This window comes from Olea europaea, chromosome 1 (genome assembly GCF_002742605.1).
Source record: "Olea europaea var. sylvestris chromosome 1, O_europaea_v1, whole genome shotgun sequence".
NCBI lineage: Eukaryota > Viridiplantae > Streptophyta > Magnoliopsida > Lamiales > Oleaceae > Olea > Olea europaea.
This window is the reverse complement of record NC_036237.1, coordinates 17,889,892-17,909,746: the sequence shown is the minus strand read 5'-3', so window position 1 is coordinate 17,909,746 and position 19,855 is coordinate 17,889,892.

Sequence of the window (19,855 nt, the reverse complement as noted above, 5' to 3'; positions counted from 1 at the left end):
TAACGGGGCAAAAATGTACTAAGTTGCAGAAAATGTCGCAAAAATGTAAAAAATTGCAAAAATGAATTGAAACTCTACTAAATGTATAACAAAAAAATGCACAAAATGTTTCGAAACGAAAAGAGTAATCTGAAAGGTGCTATCAAAATGAACAATATTGTAAAAATGTCCGAATGGCACCAAAATGCGCCAGCATGTACCAAACTAAAAGAATCCTGCGAAATGACTCCATATCTATTCAATTTGAATAAATACTCCAATGTGTTCCAAAATGTAGCAAAACGGTCCAAAACATATCGTAATGCTCCTAAATGCATGAAATGTAGGGGACCGATAATGAAGTTTTCAAAACTCTTCGAAGGGTACAAAGTATGGGCAATATATGGTGACATGACGAATAGTGCCAAAATTCATGAAACTTACTTAAAGGATCCAAAATGCATGAAAAAGTATCCAATAAGCAAACTTCGCCAAAACCTTCAAAAGTATTCCAAAACAGAGTGAAATGTACCGCAACAAGCCACATTAAAGCGTGTCAAAAGTACACGAAATGTATTGAACATGCACTTAATATTCATGATGTGTGAAATGAACTGAAATTCCCCAAAAGAACCAAAATGAGCAAAATATATTAATATTTGCAAAAATGTAGACAATTCCAAAACTGTTCCCTAATGATCAAAACGTGCAAAAATGTACGAAATTCCTAAATTGTTCCGTAATGATCTAAAATACAAAAGCACGTGTAAGGTAATAAAAAGCTCCATAATTTATTAAAGTGCATATATTTTAACAATCCCTACAATATGTTCCAAAATATCTGAAAACGCTCTACATGAAATGCAAGAAATGACAACAATGAGCCAAAACGCACTAAAATGTACAAATAAACTGAAATGCTCCGAAATGAATTGAAGCCCGCTACATGTCACAAGCTTCACCAATGTAAACTAAAACACATGAAATATTTAAAATTGAAGTAAAGGGTACGGGAACTTATTATGACACACAAAAATGTACCAAAACACATGAAACAAAATGTATCAAAATGCATGAAATATATGTAACAACCACTGTAATATGGCCGAAATGAAAAAAAAAAGTTCCAATGTGTACGAAAATGCACAAAATCACCAAAACCACCAAAGCATATGAAGATGCACAAAATATATAAATCACCCAAACCAAATCTACTAAGATGTGAAATATACAAAACGCTGAAAATTTAAAACAAAGTACAAAAGGTAGCAAATCGCACCAAAGTGTAACGAACCATGAAAATGTACTAAAAAATGCCAATGGCGTAATTGCCCTACATTTTGAAATGTGAAGGAATGTACTAATTACTCGAACTACAAACAAGGCTCCGATGTGTACTAAAATGTGCTAAATATATCAAACTGCACGAATGGTACCAAATAGCCCTATAATGTATCAAAATATACAAACAAATCGTCCAACATGTGCCAAAATGCACGAAATGCACTGATAGCTAATTGGATCCCACGAAATCTCCAAATGGCGATTTGTGTAATCTCCAAAATGAGCGAAATGCACAAAAAGCTCCAAAATGAATTGTACAAAATGTACCAGATTGCTAGAAATCAAACGAAACACCCCCCAAAATATATCAAAATACTTGATATGAAATGCTTTTCCAGTAAAACATCCCAATACGAATGATTAAGTAAAAAATGTACCAAATGGCACTAATGTACATCAAAACATGTAAAATTGTGCAAAAATTCCAAAATGAATAAGAACTCCACTAAATGTATAAAAAATGCACGAAGCATTTCAAAATGGGCAAAAGCAACCCGAAAGATGCTGAATGTATCAAAATGCACAATATTGTAAGAATGTCCGAATGGTATCGAAACGAGCCATCATGTACTAAAATGAAAGGATGGTCCCAAATGACTACATAATCTATTCAATTAGACAAATGCTCCAATGTGTTCCAGAATGTAGCAAAACGCTCCAAAATAACCCAAAATGGGTAAAGTATAATATATCATGCAAAAATGTACGCAATCTCCAAATTGTTTTGTAACATTCAAAATGCACTAAAGCTTGTGTAAGGTAATGGAAAGCTCCATATTTATTAATGAGCATAAATTTTAACAATTGCTACATGTGTTCCAAAGTATCCAAAAACGCTCTAAATTAATTGCAAGAATTGACCAGAAGGAGCCAAAAGGAACTGAAGCCTGTTAAACGTATGTTACCTGTACAATTGTCCACTGAGACACACAAAATATTTGACCAGAAGGAGCCAAAAGGAACTGAAGCTTGTTAAACGTATGTTACCTGTACAATTGTCCACTGAGACACACAAAAAGAGCATGAAATATTTCGAAATGGGCAAAAGTGACCTGAAAGGTGATAATTTTTCTAAATGCACAATATTGTAAAATGTCCACATGGTACCGTAATGCGCCATGTACCAAAACAAAGAATGGTGCCAAACGACTCCATGATCTATTAAATTAGATCAAACGCTTCAATGTGTTCCAAAATTATGTTACACTAATGCTCTCGAATGCATTAAACGTAACGAAAGGATCCATCATATGCAAAGAATTTTTCAAAACTCTCTGAAGGGTGTAAATATGGGAAATATATTGATGAGGGCTTGATTCTTACCTTATTCAAGTTCCAATTGGCCGGGTTACTAGAGCTCGAGCTAAAAAGGTCAGAAGCTTGAGCATTCAAAACATTTGGATTGAGGTGAATTCTTGGAGGCCCAAAGAAGATGCTCCACATGTTCCACATGGATAGATTTCCAAGATTCAAGCTTTGGAATAATCTAGCAATCCTCAAGGAGAACAACTCAAGATTTATGAATTAAAGTTTAGTTTCCTAAATTGGTGGCTTACATGATTTTGGTTGGCTACCATAAAAAGGCAATCTTCTTAATATAGAAAAATTATCTTTCTTATTTATTATTAATTATTTTGTTGAGTTATAAAACACTTTCCTTATTTGATGGTGGAAAAAGGCAAGAACAATGAGGATAGAAGAGCGTAAAAGCTAATTCGATTATGTTTTGCGTGAAAACACTAGTGAAATTGAGCGAATCATTCTGAGTAAACACTTAGGGGAGTGCGCGAGTTTTTTTTTTCCAACTTTTTTTTTTGTGGCAAACATGTCAAACAACGAGAACACAAATATTTTAGGAGATGCATTGGGAGAGTTTGATCCGAAGTTCTCATGGGAGCTTTAATGGGTGAAATGAGGAGATTATTGAGAGCAGAGATGGTGCAGGTTCATGAGCAGATAGATCAGGTGGAGAATGCACGAAAGGGGTAGCAAAAAAAATAAGGCTCCTAATTTGCTTAGAAGAGGGAGAGTTCAACCTAGGGAAGTTAGAGTCGAAGATGATGAGTATTATGTGGATGGTTTTGTTGAAGAAGATCATCAGAAATCGATTGTTAGCAATAGGAGATATGGTGGTCGGGGTAGAGAAGCTAAAAATCGGGAAGATAATAACTTCGGTAGTATTAAGATGAGGATTCCATCATTTCAAGGCAAAAACGATCCTGAAGCTTACCTTGAGTGGGAGAAGAAGATAGAATTAGTATTTGATTGTCATAATTATTCGAGCTTAAAAAGATTAAACTTCAGTGGGATCAACCAGTATTAAATTTGAGAAGAAATAAAAAGGGCCCAGTAGATACTTGGGAGGAGATGAAAACTGTGATGAGGAGACTGTTTGTTCCAAGCAATCACTAATGTGACTTGTACCAAAAATTGCAAAGTCGTAACAATCGGAGTGTGGAGGATTATTATAAGGAAATGGAAATCACTATGATTCAAGCAAATGTAGAGAAGGACTGAGAGGCTACCATGGCTAGGTTCTTGGTTGGTTTGAATCGTGAAATTGCTAATTCGGTAGAACTACAACATTATGTGGAGTTGGAAGATGTGGTGCACATAGCTATCAAGATTGAGAGCCAACTCAAGAGGAGGGGCAACAATGTATGGCAAAACCATAACTTATGCTCATCTTGGAGGCAAAATTTTGTGAAGAAAGAGGAGAAACATGCCAAGGTCTAGCACAAAACCAAGCAAAAGCAAGAAATGAATAGAAAAATGTGTCAAAATACGTGACATAAAATACATTCCGCCAAAACCTCCCAATATGAACGATAACATAAAAGGGTGTGAAAAGGGATTTTAAAAATAATTGGACAGTAATGGAATCCGGAAAATAGATTCTGTCCATTTGCATATTTAACTTAGTTTCAACCTTTACATGTTCATTAGTTATTATCTCTTAGGCCTGAAAACTATATTTTAAGGAGTTCTAAGTTGTTAACAACAATTAAATAACATTGACATTTATAAATAAACTCGAGAAATAGTGAGATTTATGGCACTACTTTGCAATGTGATTGGTAACTCTAAATGATAATGTCATCTAAAGTATTTTGGCATGAGTACGAGATTGTGTGTGTGTGAAGTTATCAAAGTGAGGATCATGTTTAATATTAAACGATAATACAGGTGATCTTCCAACTTTAAGTGCCAAGGGAATTGATCTACACTTTGTAGAAGCACGCACACAAGAGCAAAAAGTAAGTAAAATCCATTCACAACTACAATGCAAGAGCATAGCTCAATCCAGTGCACAGTAAGTGGGTCAAGTTTATCAAATTAAGGATCATGTTTAATATTGGCCATTTGATTATTGATTATTGACCAATAATCAATATTTGAATATGACACAGTTTAGCATGACAAATTAAGTGGGTCAAATATTACGCAATATTTGAATATTGCGCAGAGTTCTATCCCGCACATTAAGTGGGTCAAGGCCCAATAAATAGAAAAGATTTCACCTGAAACTATTTCGAGTTAACTTTAATGAATATTTGAATATGACTCATTTTAGAATGACATGGCGACGTATACTTATATTACTTATACTCATAGCATGCACGATTTTTATTATTGGGATTAGCTCATGTAGTTCTTGTATTGTAGTTGAGCTTGAAACTTCAGAGAGGACATGGTTAGCTATAAAGCTCTTACGGGATTTTGAAGTTTGATTTTCGTGGATGATGATGACATTTAGAGTTATTTTGTGGGCTGTTGTTTTGGTCTTATAAATTGTTATATTATATTTTGAGAATCCGGTATTGTATATATATGACTTTTGAAACAGCGTGGTAGATACATATGTAATCAACGTAAATATGTTGGAATTTGGCTATAAAGTATTTGTTCATAACATACTATATATGTACATCATAGGTCATTTGGTGAGAATATACCTTATTGTGAAGATACTTATTTCATTTTATCATGTCAAAAAAAAACCATAGATTCGTATGTCTAGGTCGGGGTCATCAAGTTTTTATTCCAACATAGGTTAGTAGTGTATTGTTTGTTATCTACATGAGTGGTATGTGACATACAGTGGTATCAAAGTATGGTTATAATTTTGTAGTCTGTCCATGTGCATTATCTCGGAAAATGAATTATTTTGTTGCATTAATTTTTGTATACTTCATGAATAATATTGTATACTTCAGCAGTAGAGCTAGAACTCCAGGACAATAACCATCTATTCAACATGATAGTGGGGATGTTGTTATTGATGGACTTATGGAACTAGTTGAGTGCCAATCTCAACCAATTCAATAGTCAATACAACAAAGAGAAAGGGGACAACAACAAAGGGCTTAATTCTTGCAACCACAACAAAGGGCTTGACAAATTGAGACAGTTTGGGAAAGATTTAGAAAATTAAATCCTCCAATATTTGAGGATGCATTAGATCAACGACAGTAGAAGATTGGTTGATAACTTTAGTGAATGAGTGAGTACACGAGAGTCTCAGAGGTAGAGAAAGTGGTTTGTACATCCTTTATGCTACGAGATAGGGCTGGATACTAGTGGGACACGATGAGCAGCATAGAAGATATCAATACTATGACTTGGGATAGATTTAAGGAGCTATTTTGTAATAAATATTTTACAGCCCCAGTTCGAACCAGGAAGATGAATGAATTTGTACAATTAAGACAAGGAGGTATGACAGAGGGAGAGTATATTCATAAGTTTGAACAACTATCCAAGTTTGCTACCCACATGGTTTAATTATACACTGAAAGTAGAAAGATTTCTTGAGGGACTAAGGTCAAAATTGTATAGAGATGTAAGCATGGATAGAATTCAAGCCTCGACATCACAATCATCTTGCCTAGATGAGGTGGACAGCATACAGAGCATGTTCTACAGAGACTAAGAAGTGTTATGTTTACGGAAAGGTGGAAAATCTTATGAGAGCATGCCCAAGTAATCCAAATCCTATAGAGCAGAAGAAGGTTCCAACTAGGGTGTTCACTATTACCTAATCAAATGCCAAGATAAATCCATCAGTTGTAACAGGTAAATTCTCTATCTTTGGCGTTTCAACACTTGTGCTATTTGATTCTGGAGCTATGCATTCATTTGTGTCTACTGAGTATGTGAGGAGATTAGGTAGGATACCAAATATACAAGAGGTCAATTATAGTGTGACTATTCCATCTGGAGAAGTACAACAAACCATTCTAATTTGAAGAGTATGTAAGACCCCTATAGAAAATTGAGAACTCTATACAGGTTTAATTGTATGGACTGTTGTCAAAATATCATGCTACTATAGATTGTAAGAAGAAGTCGTAACCTTTCAACCTTTGGACGATGAACCATTCACATTCAATAGGATTGGAAAGGTTTTAGATTCCCAATTGTACCAGCATTGAAAGCACAAAGGTTACTAGACAGTGGGTGTGTGGGTTACTTGGTTGGTTATGGCTATTGAAGCACAACACAATCTGAATCTTAGTAATGTACTAGTGGCACAAGAGTTTCTAGAGGTGTTTCCTAATGATTTACCAAAGATTCCACCAGATCTTGAAATAGAGTTTTTGATTAACTTAATTCCAGGAACACTTCCAATTTTTGAAACTCCAAATAGAATGTCCCCTACTAAATTGAAAGAGTTAAAGTTACAATTACAAGATTTGTCGGATAAAGGTTTTGTTAGATCGAGCTTTTCATCATAGGGTGCACCGGTATTATTTGTGAATAAGGATGGTACAATGAGATTGTGTATAAATTACCATGAGTTTATTAAGGTAACAGCTAAGAATAAATAGCCACTACCAAGGATTGATGACTTGTTTGATCAATTTCAGGGTACAGCTACATTCTCAAAAATTGATTTACGATCTAGATACCATCATCTGAAGATAAAGGAAGAGGACAACCCTACCCTAAGATAGCATTTAGTATGAGTTTTATGGATGTCATTCACAAATGCCCCAGTAGCTTTTATGGAATTGATGAATCTAGAATTCAAGGATTTTCTTGATAAGTTTGTCATTATATTTGTTGATAATATCCTTATGTATTCTCGTACTAGAGAAGAACATGATGAACACTTGAGAAATGTGAATTTTGGTTAGATAGAGTCATATTTTTGGGACATGCAATATCAGGTGATGGCATATCAGTTGATCCAAGTGAAATAGAGACTATTCTAGCCATGACCTACAAACCCTTCAGAAGTTCGAAATTTTATGGGTTTAGCTGGATATTATAGTAGATTTGTGAAATGATTTTCAAAAATAGCTTCTTCGTTAAAGAAATTAATTAGAAAGATATGAAATTTGAATGGACAAATGCTTGTGAGCAAACTTTTCAGAATTGAAGAAAAGACTAACTTTGGCACCTATCATTTCGATTCCATCTGATATTGGAAACTTCGAGGTTTATAGTGACGCTTCTAAGAATGATTTAGGATGTGTCTTGATGCACAATGGTAAGATTATTGCATATGCGTCTAGACAACTTAAAGAATATGAAAAGAATTTTCCTATACATGACTTGGAACTCGCCGCAGTTGTGTTTGCATTTAAAATATGGAAACATTATCTGTATGGAGACCTCAATTTATACCGATAACGAAAGTTTAAAATATTTATTATTCCCACAGAAGGAATTGAATATGAGACAATGAAGGTGGTTAGAGTAGGTAAAAGATTATGATAGTTTTACTGGTAAGGCTAATATCATAGCTGATGCATTGAGTAGCAAATCAATATCTTCATGGTGTGCCACTATCGATTATTTCTGACAGAGATTCTATGTTCTTGTCACTCTTTTGGAAAAGGTTACATAAGGCTTTGGGACGTTATCTTTTAGCACGGTTTATCATCCTCAGACCGAAGGAATTTCCGAAAGAACAATACAAATATTGGAAGATATGTTACGGGTTTGTGTATTAGATCTCCAAGGTTGGAGTATATTTTTGCCGTTAGTAGAATTTGCATTCAACAACAGTTATCAAGCTACAATTGGAATGGCTCCTTTTGAATGATAAGGTAGAAAATGTAGATCTCCGGTTTATTGGGATGAGGTTGGAGAAAGAAAACTATTAAGTCCAAATACGATACGTGAAATGGCTTATGCTATTACACAAATACATCAACGGGTGTAAACTACTCAAAATCGACTAAAAAACTATGTAGACCAAAGAAAAAGAATGTTAGAATTTACTATAGGAGATTGAGTATTTTTGAAGATGGCACCAATGAAAGGAGTTATATGGTTTGGGAAAAAATGTATCTAAGCCCAAGATATATTGGTGCAATTTCTATTGCTGAAAGAATTGGAAATGTTGCTTACAAACTAGATCTTCCTTCATCGATGTCCAAAGATAACAATGTATTTCACATATCCATGTTAAGAAAATACGTGGGAAATCCATCTCATATGTTGATGAACGTTCTAGAGATCAAACAGGATTTAACTTATGAACAAGAGGTAAAGCAACTTAGAAGTAAGAAAATTCAATTGGTTAAGGTATTGTGGCAGAATTAGTAAACAAATGAGGCCACTTGTGAAAGGGAAGATGAAATGCAGGTCAAATATCCTGAAATTTTTGGGTAAGCAAATTTCGAGGACAAAATTTTTATAAGGGATGATGTAATACCCCAAACTTTACATTACACTTTTGACCAATGCGATTCATGCATTTCATGCGACTAAAAATGTCACTTGTATTAATTTTCCTAATCGCTCTCTCTTAAAATGGTTCCTTCGATTGTTTAGTGTTTTAGAATTTTATAAGATGTTATTCTTCGACTCCTCAATTAGGTGTGAATTTTAATTGAGCTATGATAGAAAATTATGTTAATCAAGATGTTAGAGATTGAGTTGTTAAGCAATGGGAATCTTGAAAAGGATGGAATTTGTATCGACAAAGTTTCAAGCTTTCCATTTGGTTGATCAAGTTCACCCTAAACCCTAGATAGGTAATTGACATATTTGGGACACGAGGCATGAAGTGACATGATCATGATGCAATAATATAAGTTTTATATGACGTTATAAATTGAAGTACGAATTGTTGAAATTGATCAAGAATCGAGTAAGTAATTAGATGAACAGTTAGGAATTGACATTATAAAATATATGGGATCTTAGGGCAAGTAAAATGGATCTTAGGACAAGGACACATATACTAACTGCAAGGATAGATGTAAAATCTGATTTTTTGCTATAGGGAACACCTAATGCTTAGTACACTTCATGTCTATTTATTTGTCTTTGTAATGGTCGATTCCTTCACTCTTAAGCATTAGTCATGCCTGTAACTCGGTTAAGACTTCATATTTATATTACCTCCTTAGTTACATACAAATCCTCCAAGGATAGCTACAAAAATCAGATTTTTTGTAACGTGGTTGCATGTAACATTTTCTTAAACCCTTAAGAGTCATGAACCCAACCCTTTAAGACTCTATATACCACCTATTAATATATTTAGCCTTTCAAGTTATCCCGAAGTGACCCTAGTTGAAAGAGAAAACAAAGGAAACAGAGTGAAGTAGAAACAAGAAGCTGGAAATTGAATTTCTGGATAGGTAAGTCTAGCTCACGTTTGCGAAGGTTATTTTTGTTGTTTTGGTGTTAAATCCCTTTAGCCTCTGAAGTTGCTTGATATTATGTTGGGCTGATGTTGGGGATATGACATAAAGAGAGAAAAATGGTGGAGATATTTTGTGTGAAACAACTGAGGACAGAAATTGCATAGTTGCTAATACCTTGAGTATAGCTTGAATATTTTTATATGAGGGATAGAAGGATAGAAAGGATTTCTAATAGCCTATAATCTGATTGGTGGCATGCTAATACACCTGAAAACAGATTATCTCTGTTTGCATATTTAACTTAGTTTCAACCTTTACATGTTCTTTAGTTATCTCTTAGGCCTGAGATGATAATGTCATCTAAATTATTTTGCATGAATAGAAGTAGTACAGGATTATGTGTGTGTTAAGGTTGTTATCAAATTGAGGATCATGTTTAACATTAAACAGTAATGCAGGTGGTTTTCCAACTGTAAGTGAAAAGGGAATTGATCTACTCTTCGTAGAAGCGCACAAACACAAGGGTGAAAAGTAAGTAATAATTTGTTCACAACTACAATGCACTACATAGTATTTGTGATATAGTAATGTAGAAATATTTATACTTGATAAGAAGCTTATTGTGTATCATATGATCATTTAGTACGTGGTTTCAGAACATATTGACATTGATTTTGATTAAGCATGTCATTTGATATGATCCACGCCAAGAAGTTGAGAGAGAGCAAGGTGGATGAAGAAAGGCTCCAATTGAAGATCGTCAAGGAACATATTTGGATGACATCGCAACCCGTTGCTTACATTGAAGCAAGAACTTGGTATTAATGGAAACGAACAGGTTTATATGACACTACGGCCCATTGGTTATATTGAACCAAGAACCTTGGTATAATGGAAACACCATAATAAATTATGAAGGGATTGATTGATAAGTTGGTAGGTAAACACCACGGAAGGTATAAGTTTAGAGGTTCTAAAAGAACGAAAAAGAATTTACTCTAACAAAATTTTGGCTGAGAATTTGAATTGCTTTATTCATCAAACTAGTAGCTACTTAAATACAAGGAGGTCCACGAATTTGACAACTAGAAAACTCCAAATTTGTTGCCATGAATTTTGCAAAATTGATTCCTAATGGAACTCCTTAAATCAAGCTTAGTCCACTTTCAGATAAGGAAGGTATCTCTAAATTGGCACTCAAGCCTTACAACTCAGTAAAAAAATTAACAAGAAATGAGAAAGATAAATTGCCATATTAAGAAGATTGCTTTTTAAATGGCAGCCAACCAAAATCATGAAAGTTACCAATTTAGAAACCTTTTCCTTTAATACATACAATCTTGAGTTGTCTCCTTGAAGAACTTTATTGCTTGATCATTCCAAGGGTTGAATCATGGAAATCCATTCTTATGGATCACGTGGAGCATCTTCAGGGCTTCCAAGAATTCACCTTAGTCCAAGTGTTTTGAATCAGCCCATTGAAAGTTTCCTGGAAACTTTTAGCTCGAGCTCTTGTAACCAAGCCAATTGGAACTTGAATAGGATTTGCATTCCATTTATTAGATGTGCCCTCATCATCATTCACGAGCATTTTCATGTGCATGCAAGAAAATATGGCACGCACAACAAGATTTCAAAATTAAGTTCTCCTCCTAAGATGTTTTAATGGCCAATACTAGGCATCGAGGCATACTTATGTGATATGTTTTGCCACAGTGGATGATACTTCCTGGTTGATTACAAAGGTAGATAGGGGATCAGCCTTTGGTGCGGGAGGGTGATCATAAGGATAGTTAAGGGATGGGTCTCTAGTGGTCTTGATGCTTTCCACTCACCAGCGTCGATGTCATATTGGCCATTTAATTATTGATTATTGATATTGATATTGCGCAGAGCACTATCCGATGCACAGTAAGTGGGTCAAGGGCACAATGAAAAGTTTCAACTAAAACAACATGGCGGCATATACTCATATTACTTATAGCATATATGATTTTTACTTATCGTAATCCTCAGGTAGTTCTTATATTGTAGATGGGCATGGAACTTCATTGAGGACATGGCTAGATGTGAAGCTCTTACGGGATTCTGAAATTTGATGTCCATGGATGACGACCTATGGGGTTATTTTGTGGGCTTTTGTTTGGTCTTACAGAATTTGGTTATCTATTTGGTCGTAACACATGTACACATATGTGATCAGGCCAGATTATTCCTTATCGTGAAGATATTTATTTCATTTTATCATGTTATAAAACTGTAGACTCGTATGTCTAGGTCGGATCATCAATTTTTTATTCCAACATAGGATAGTTTATTGTCGTCTATATGAATCGGTGCGATTTTTATTTGAAATCAAATGAAACACCCCAAAAAAGTATTAAAATATGTGATATGAAATACTTTTCCACTAAAACTGCTCAGTACGAACAATAATGTAAAGAATGTACCAAAAGGCACGAAAGAGCGTCAAAATGCTCGAAAATTGTCAAAAAATAACGATATGTATGTGAAATATACAAAAACATGCAAAATCGTACAAAAACTTTAAAATGAATAGAAACTCAGCTAAATGTATAAAAAAAATGCAATGCACAATATTGTTAAAATGCTCGATGTATTAACATAAAAGAATGGTGCTAAACAACTCCATAACCTATTAAATTAGAACAAATGCTCCAATGTATTCCAAAATGTAGCAAAATGCTCCGACGAAATGGTCAAAATGTGGTATAACATTTCCCAAGCATGCTAAAATGCGTAAAATTTGTCATAATGCTCCCAATGCCGAAAATGTAACGAAACAATCCATTTTTTGCTAACTAATTTTTCAAAAGCTCTCCGAAGGTTACCATTTATGGGAAATATCCTAACACTTCGAAATGTGCCAAAATACTTGAAACTTACCTAAAGGGTCGAGAATGTATGTAAAAGCATCCAATGTGTACTAAAATAAGTGAACTTTATCGAAACCCTCAAAAGAATTCCAAAATCAAGCGAGATTTACTGTAACATGAGATATGAAAATGTATCAAAAATGCACAAAATGTATTGAACATGCTCTTAGTATGCATAATGTGTGAAATGTACTAAAATTAGCCAAAGTGCGAAAAATATATAAAAACGTGCAAAAACATACGCAACCCCCAAATTGTTTCGGAATGTCCAAAACGCACCAAAGCATGTGTAAGGTAATAAAAAGGCTTCATAATCATTAAAGTGCATAAGTTCCAACAATAGCTACAATATGCTCCAAATCATAGCAAAACGCTCTATACAAAATGCACAAAATGACCACAACGAGCCAAAACGTACTAAATCGTAAAAATAAACCGACATCTCCAAAAAGAACTGAAGCCCAATAAATGTAACAAACTATACCAGCATCCACTAAAATAAGTGAAATATTCAAAATCTATGTAAAGGGTACGGGTATCATATTGTAACACACAAAAATGTACCAAAATGTAGGAAATACAACCTAAATACTCCAAAATGAGCAAAAGGAAATAAAAAGTTCCAATGTGTAGGAAAATTGACGAAATATACCAAAACCGCCAAAGCATATCAAAATGCACGAAATATATTGAAGCACACCCAAATCTGCAAAGATGCACGAAATATACCAAACGCATAAAAGTTAAAACAAAGCATGAAAGTTAGCAAATCGCGCCAAAGTGTAACGAACTGTGAAAATGTACTCAAAAATGCCAAAGCGTACATAATTGCCCTATATTTTTAAGGGTGAAACAATGTATTAATTACCCTAATTGTGTAAAAAAAAAAAAAAAAAAAAAGGTCTTCAATACAAATTTTTAAAAAAAAAAAAAAAAAAAAAAGGTCTCCAATACACTAAAATGGATTAAATAAAACAAATCGCACAAACGGTACCAAAATAGCTCCATAATGTTTCATATACAAACTTAACAAATAGTCAAATGGTTTCCAAAATGTACGAAGTGTACAAAATACTCCAAACAAATACCGCAAAATGTCCGTAAAGGGCAAATTGTGTAAAATGTGATGAAACACTCCAGTTTGCTCCAAAATGAGCGAAATGTACACAACACTTTAAATGAATTGTGCGAAATGACCATAACAGGAAAATGTACTAAATCGCATAAAATGTCACAAAATAAAACAAAATGCTCCGAAATGAACTGAAGCCCGCTAAATGTAACAAACTGCACTAGTGTCCATTGAAAGATGCAAAATATTCAAATGGAAATAAAGGATAGGGGCATCAAATTGTGAAACAAAAATGTACCAAAATGCATGAAATACAACCGTAATACTCCCAAATGGGCGGAATGAAATAAAGAGTTCAATATGTGCGAAAATGCACAAAACACACCAAAACCACCAAAGCACATCAAAATGCAAGAAAGATGTTGAAGCACACCCAAATCTACTAAGATACATGAAATCCAAACGCCTAAAAAATAAAACAAAGCACGAAAGTAAGCAAACCGCGCCAAAGTGTAAAGATATGTGAAAATGTACTCAAAAAGGCCAAAGCGTACATAACTACCCGACATTTTTTAAATACAAAACTATGTACTAATTACTCAAATTGCAAACAAAGGCGGTTAAATATATTCAATCGTGCGAACGATTCCAAAATAGCTCCATAATGTATCAAAATATACAAATCTGACAAATAGTCCAATGTGTTTCAAAATGTGCTAAATATACAAAACGCTACAAACATATGTCGTGAGACGTCTGTAAAGGGCTAATTGTGTAAAATGTGATGAAACACTCCAGTTTGATTGAAAATGAGTGAAATCATAAAGCACTCAATATGAATTGTACAAAATGACCATAATGGGAAAATGTACTGAGGCACGCTCCATAATCTGTTAAAGTGCACAAATTTTAGCAATCTCTAAAACATATTCCAATGTATCCCAAAACGCTCCATACGAAATGTAAGAAATGACCATAATGAGCCAAAATGCACTAAAATGCCCAAATAAATCAAAATGCTGGAAAAATGAACTGAAGCCCACTAAATGTAACAAGCTGCACCAATGTCTACTAAAAGATGTCAAATATTCAAAATGGAAGTAAAGGATACTGGCAACATATTGTGACGCACAAAAATGTACCAAAATGCATGAAATATAACGTAAATATTCCTAAATAAACATAATGAAATAAAAAGTTCCAACGGGTGTGAAAATGCACAAAATACACCAAAAATATCAAAACATATCAAAATGCTCGAAATATATTGAAACACACCCAAGTCTACTAAAATGAGCGAAGTATACCATTAAAAATTAAAAAAGGCACGAAAGCTAGCAAATCTCACCGAAGTGTAACGAACTGTGAAAATGTACTCAAAAATGCCAAAGCATACATGTTCCTATTATTAAAACAATCGCAATCTCTCTCTCTCTCTCTCTCTCTCTCTCTCTCTCTCTCTCACACGATGTGGTGGTATCCCAGATAAATCATCAAGAAATACCTCTAGAAATTCTTGGGCTTCAATCACCAAAACACCAACCAAGTAACCCAAACACCTATTGTCTAGTAACCCTTGTGGTTTCAATGCCGACACAATTGGAAATCTGAAACCCTTTTCAATCCCATTGAATGTGGATGGTCCATCCTCCAAAGGTTGAAATGTTATTGACTTCTTCTTACATTCTATAGTAGCATGATATTTTTTTACAATAGTTTCATACCTAAAATGATATCATTATCTCTCATATCCAACACAATTAAATCTCTATAGAGTTCTCGATTTTCTATAAGGATTATACTGTTCCTAAAATCAGATTGGTTTTTGTACATCTCCCGATGGAATAGTCATACTATAATTGACCTCTTGTGTATCAGATATCCTACCCAATCTCTTCACATACTCAATAGACACAAACGAATGCATAGCTCCAAAGTCAAATAGTACAAGTGTTGGAATGCCAAAGACAGAAAAATTACCTGTTACAATTGATTGATTTGTCTCATCATCTGATCTGGTAATAATAGTAAACACCCTAGCTGGCACTTTCTTCTGCTCTATAGGATTTGGATTACCTGGGCTAGCAAGATGTCCCACCTTTCCACAAACATAACGTGTCCTAGTCTCTGTAGGACATACTAGATGCTGTCCACTACATCTGGAACAAGATGATTGTGATGTCTAGGCTCTATCCCAATCTATCTTTAGATGCTTACCTTGATCTCATTTTTGTTGTCGTTGCCTTGGTTGAAACTTAGATTTCTGACTCTAACCCTCGAATACTCTTTTTTTTTTCTTTTCATTTCTCTACCAATGCTGTCCCTGATCCTATCTAAGCTACCATCGAGCCTCTTGAACACTACTAATTCTTTGTTAAGTCTATTCTGCGACTGAGGCTCTCTCTGCAATTTGGGATTATGAAACACCTTGAATTTTTGCCATACCTCCTTTTCTAAATTCATTCATCTTCATGGCCTGGACTCGACTATTATTTATTACAAAATAGCTCCTTAAATCTATCCCAAGTGGCATTGATATCTTTTGTGCTGCTCATCATGTCCTACCAATGTCCAACACTACCTCGTAGCATAAAGGATGGGCAAACCACTTTCTCTTCCTCTGAAACTCTTGTGTACCTAAACATATTCTCTAATGTGCTTAACCAATCCTCTATAGCCGTTAAATCTGATGCATCTTCAAATATTGGAGTGTTTATTTTCTAAATCTTTCCCCCAACTATCTCAATATGTTCAACCCTTTTGTGGGTGCAAGAATTTACCCCTTTGTAGTTCTTCCCTTTCTCTTTCTTGTGTTAACTGTTGAATTGTTGAGATTGCACTCAGCTAGTGCCATAAGTCTATCAATAACAACATACTGACTATCATCTTGAATAGACACCTCTTGTCCTAGAGTTCTAGCTCGACTACTACTACCACCTCTGGTTCTCATCATGGTTGCAAATAAAGATTGGACAATATCATTCATGAAGTATGCAAATAGCAATGCAACAAAATAAAACTTACTGGCTTAGCTGTGCTCTTTCGAGCTCCAAGATCATGTATATATGCAGTCTACAAAATTATAACCATGCTCTAATACCACTCTCCATCACACACAATTCATATAGACTATTAATACATTAGCCTATGTTAGAATAAAATTTAATAACCTGATGTAGACATATGATTCTACAGTCTTTTGGCATGAAAAAATGAAATATAAATGTAACGTCCCAAATTTTTACTGCTAGTTAAATTTGAATTGAGGACTTAAGTGCACTATTATTAAAGTTTAAGATATTAATAAATTAACCTATTATTATTTCATTTGATTTTAAACGTTTTACGATATTTTTTGTTTCAACTTAATTTATTAAATTCATTACGTTATTTGAATTTTGGTAAATACTCTAATAATTTATATAATCTTGTTAAATATTCTTTAAATTAGTTTTAGTTTAGTGACACTCAAATCGTTAAGGATTTGGGTTGTCATGGTATCAGAGCAAAGTTTACTTTCTTGCAGACTAATAATTTTTTTTAAAAAAAATTAATTTTTTTTTTTTTTTGCTTTGCAAGGAATTTTTAATTCAAATACCAATCTTTGAATTATTAAATTAAAATAAGTTATTAGTTTAAAATTAATGAGTTGTAATAAGAATTAAGCCCCGGTTTGATCCCCATTATCTGAAAATGAAAATGGGCAAAATAGTATTTTTTAGAAAAATAAATGGTTGAAAAAGAAAGAAAAGTTTTTGATTTACGTGTAATATAATTTTATGGAAGATTGTGTGGTTGAAAATAGGAGAGAGAAAAATGGAATGTAATATAATTTAATTTAATGGAGATCAAACAGGGGCTAAATGATTTCTTGCATGCAAAGCCATATTCCAAGTCGTCACTCCTCGAATCAGGTATCTCATAAGTTTCATCATTATACATAATATCTTTAATTTATATGCACATATAATTTTGTCAGTTATGTAAACAACGCAATTTTTGAATGCATGAATAAATATGAGTTGTTATAAAAAGTAAAAATATCACGAGTTAATTACTGACGTGTAGCAGCATAAAATATTAAAAAGAGATTACATGTTCTTATTGAATTATAGTACTCAAAATGATATTTATAAGTATATGATATATATTATGCCATTACATAGATTCAATTGTTCAGAATTGTAGCAAAAGAATTTAGAATGGCTTTAACAACGGACATTTCAATTAAATATTAATGAAATAATAATGATAATGATAATAAATAAATAAAAATTTTATATTTTAGGCACTTTTATTTTCGAGGAAATTGTTCATGTTTTCTTGATTTGCGTATTTGGAAGATTGAAATGCTTTACCAAAAAGACATAAACTGTCTAAGGAGACCATAGGATTTAAGCGGTCCACTTGTGACCCAACCCCCTGGAATCCTTTTTAGTTGAGCTTTATTCATATCAACAAGACGAAAAGTCCAAGAATTCCTATGAAGCCCCCATTTCAAGATGTCTTCCTTCTAAAGAAACTCTTTTTTCAAGAAACTCCAATTTTACAAACTTATTTGTAATAATAGTCGTAGTAGTAGTATTAATAGTCGTAATATGTATATTTTTTCTTTCTGTCTTTACTTATTATAATGTTATTCATTAAGGCTATGGCACCCCAAGGCAAAAGAATAAACAACATTGAACAACTCTAACAACCTCAATTTAACGGGATTGACCCATATTTCGGTCAGCAATTCCTCGCCATGAAGCTTACCTTCTCCCGGGTAACAATGCCACAAAAACCACCATGACAACTAATGCCACCACAACAGCAAACATTAATAGTGACAGAAAACACAAGGAATGCAGCTGTTGTTGTTGTGGAACTATTTAAGAAACAGCACCCTCCAATTTTTGAAGGTGGTTTAGATCCTTTGGAAGCAGAAGATTGGTTGGTATGAATAGAAAGGATCTTCAATCTCATTGATTGCCAGACTCTAAAAAAGTTACATGACCTTTATACTGAAAAAGGGCGCCATTCGCTGGTGGGACTCAACCTTAGGGTTAAGGGCTCGTGGACATATGTGGATCTGTTCAAGGAAAACTTTTTGGAGAAGTACTACCCTACAAGTGTCCAAATTCAAAAGGAAGTTGAGCTTATTACATTGACTCAAGTGCTCAACGTCTCTTACTGAATATGAGCAAAAGCTTGAAGAATTATCCCATTATGCCCCTAGCTTTATGGATATAGAGGAGAAAAGGGCGAGGCGCTTTGAACAAGGTTTAAGGGATGATCTAAGGCAAGCAATGGTAGTGTAACTAGGAACCTACCATGAAGTGTTAACAAAGGCACAACTAGCACATTTCAGGAGTCGTTCTAGTGGGGAGAAAAAGCAATTGTTCTCCGATCCAAAGGTAAGCAGAGGTAGTGCTTGAACTAGGAACCTACCATGAAGTATTAACAAAGGCACAACTGGCAAATTTCAGGAACGGGTGGGGAGAGCAAGCAATTGTATGGGCATAAGGAAAAGCGCAAGTGGAAAGATAGCTCAAGCAAAGGGCAACAAAACTATAGTAAAAAGGGGCAAAGGAGACCCGATTCAAAGTTGTTAAGAGCTTCCTGCTTTGCAAAAGTGCAAGAAACAGCATCTAGAAGCTGACTCTTAGGGACAAACACATGTTTTTAGTGTGGACTGTGGAGAACAAGGGCACATCTCCATATTTTGCCCTAAGATTCAATAGAAATAGGAAAGCGCACAGCAGAGGTGAGAATATGTACCTAAGGGACAAGTAAGAATCTTTGCATTAACCGAACGAGAAGAGGATCAGGATCGTAATATCCAACTTACATGACTGTGTATTAATCGATTCTGGTGCCGCTCACTCTTTTATATCCCTTAAATTTGTTAGAAGACTAGATGTGAATATTATACCTACACGTTTACCTTTAGAAGTATCTATACCATCTTG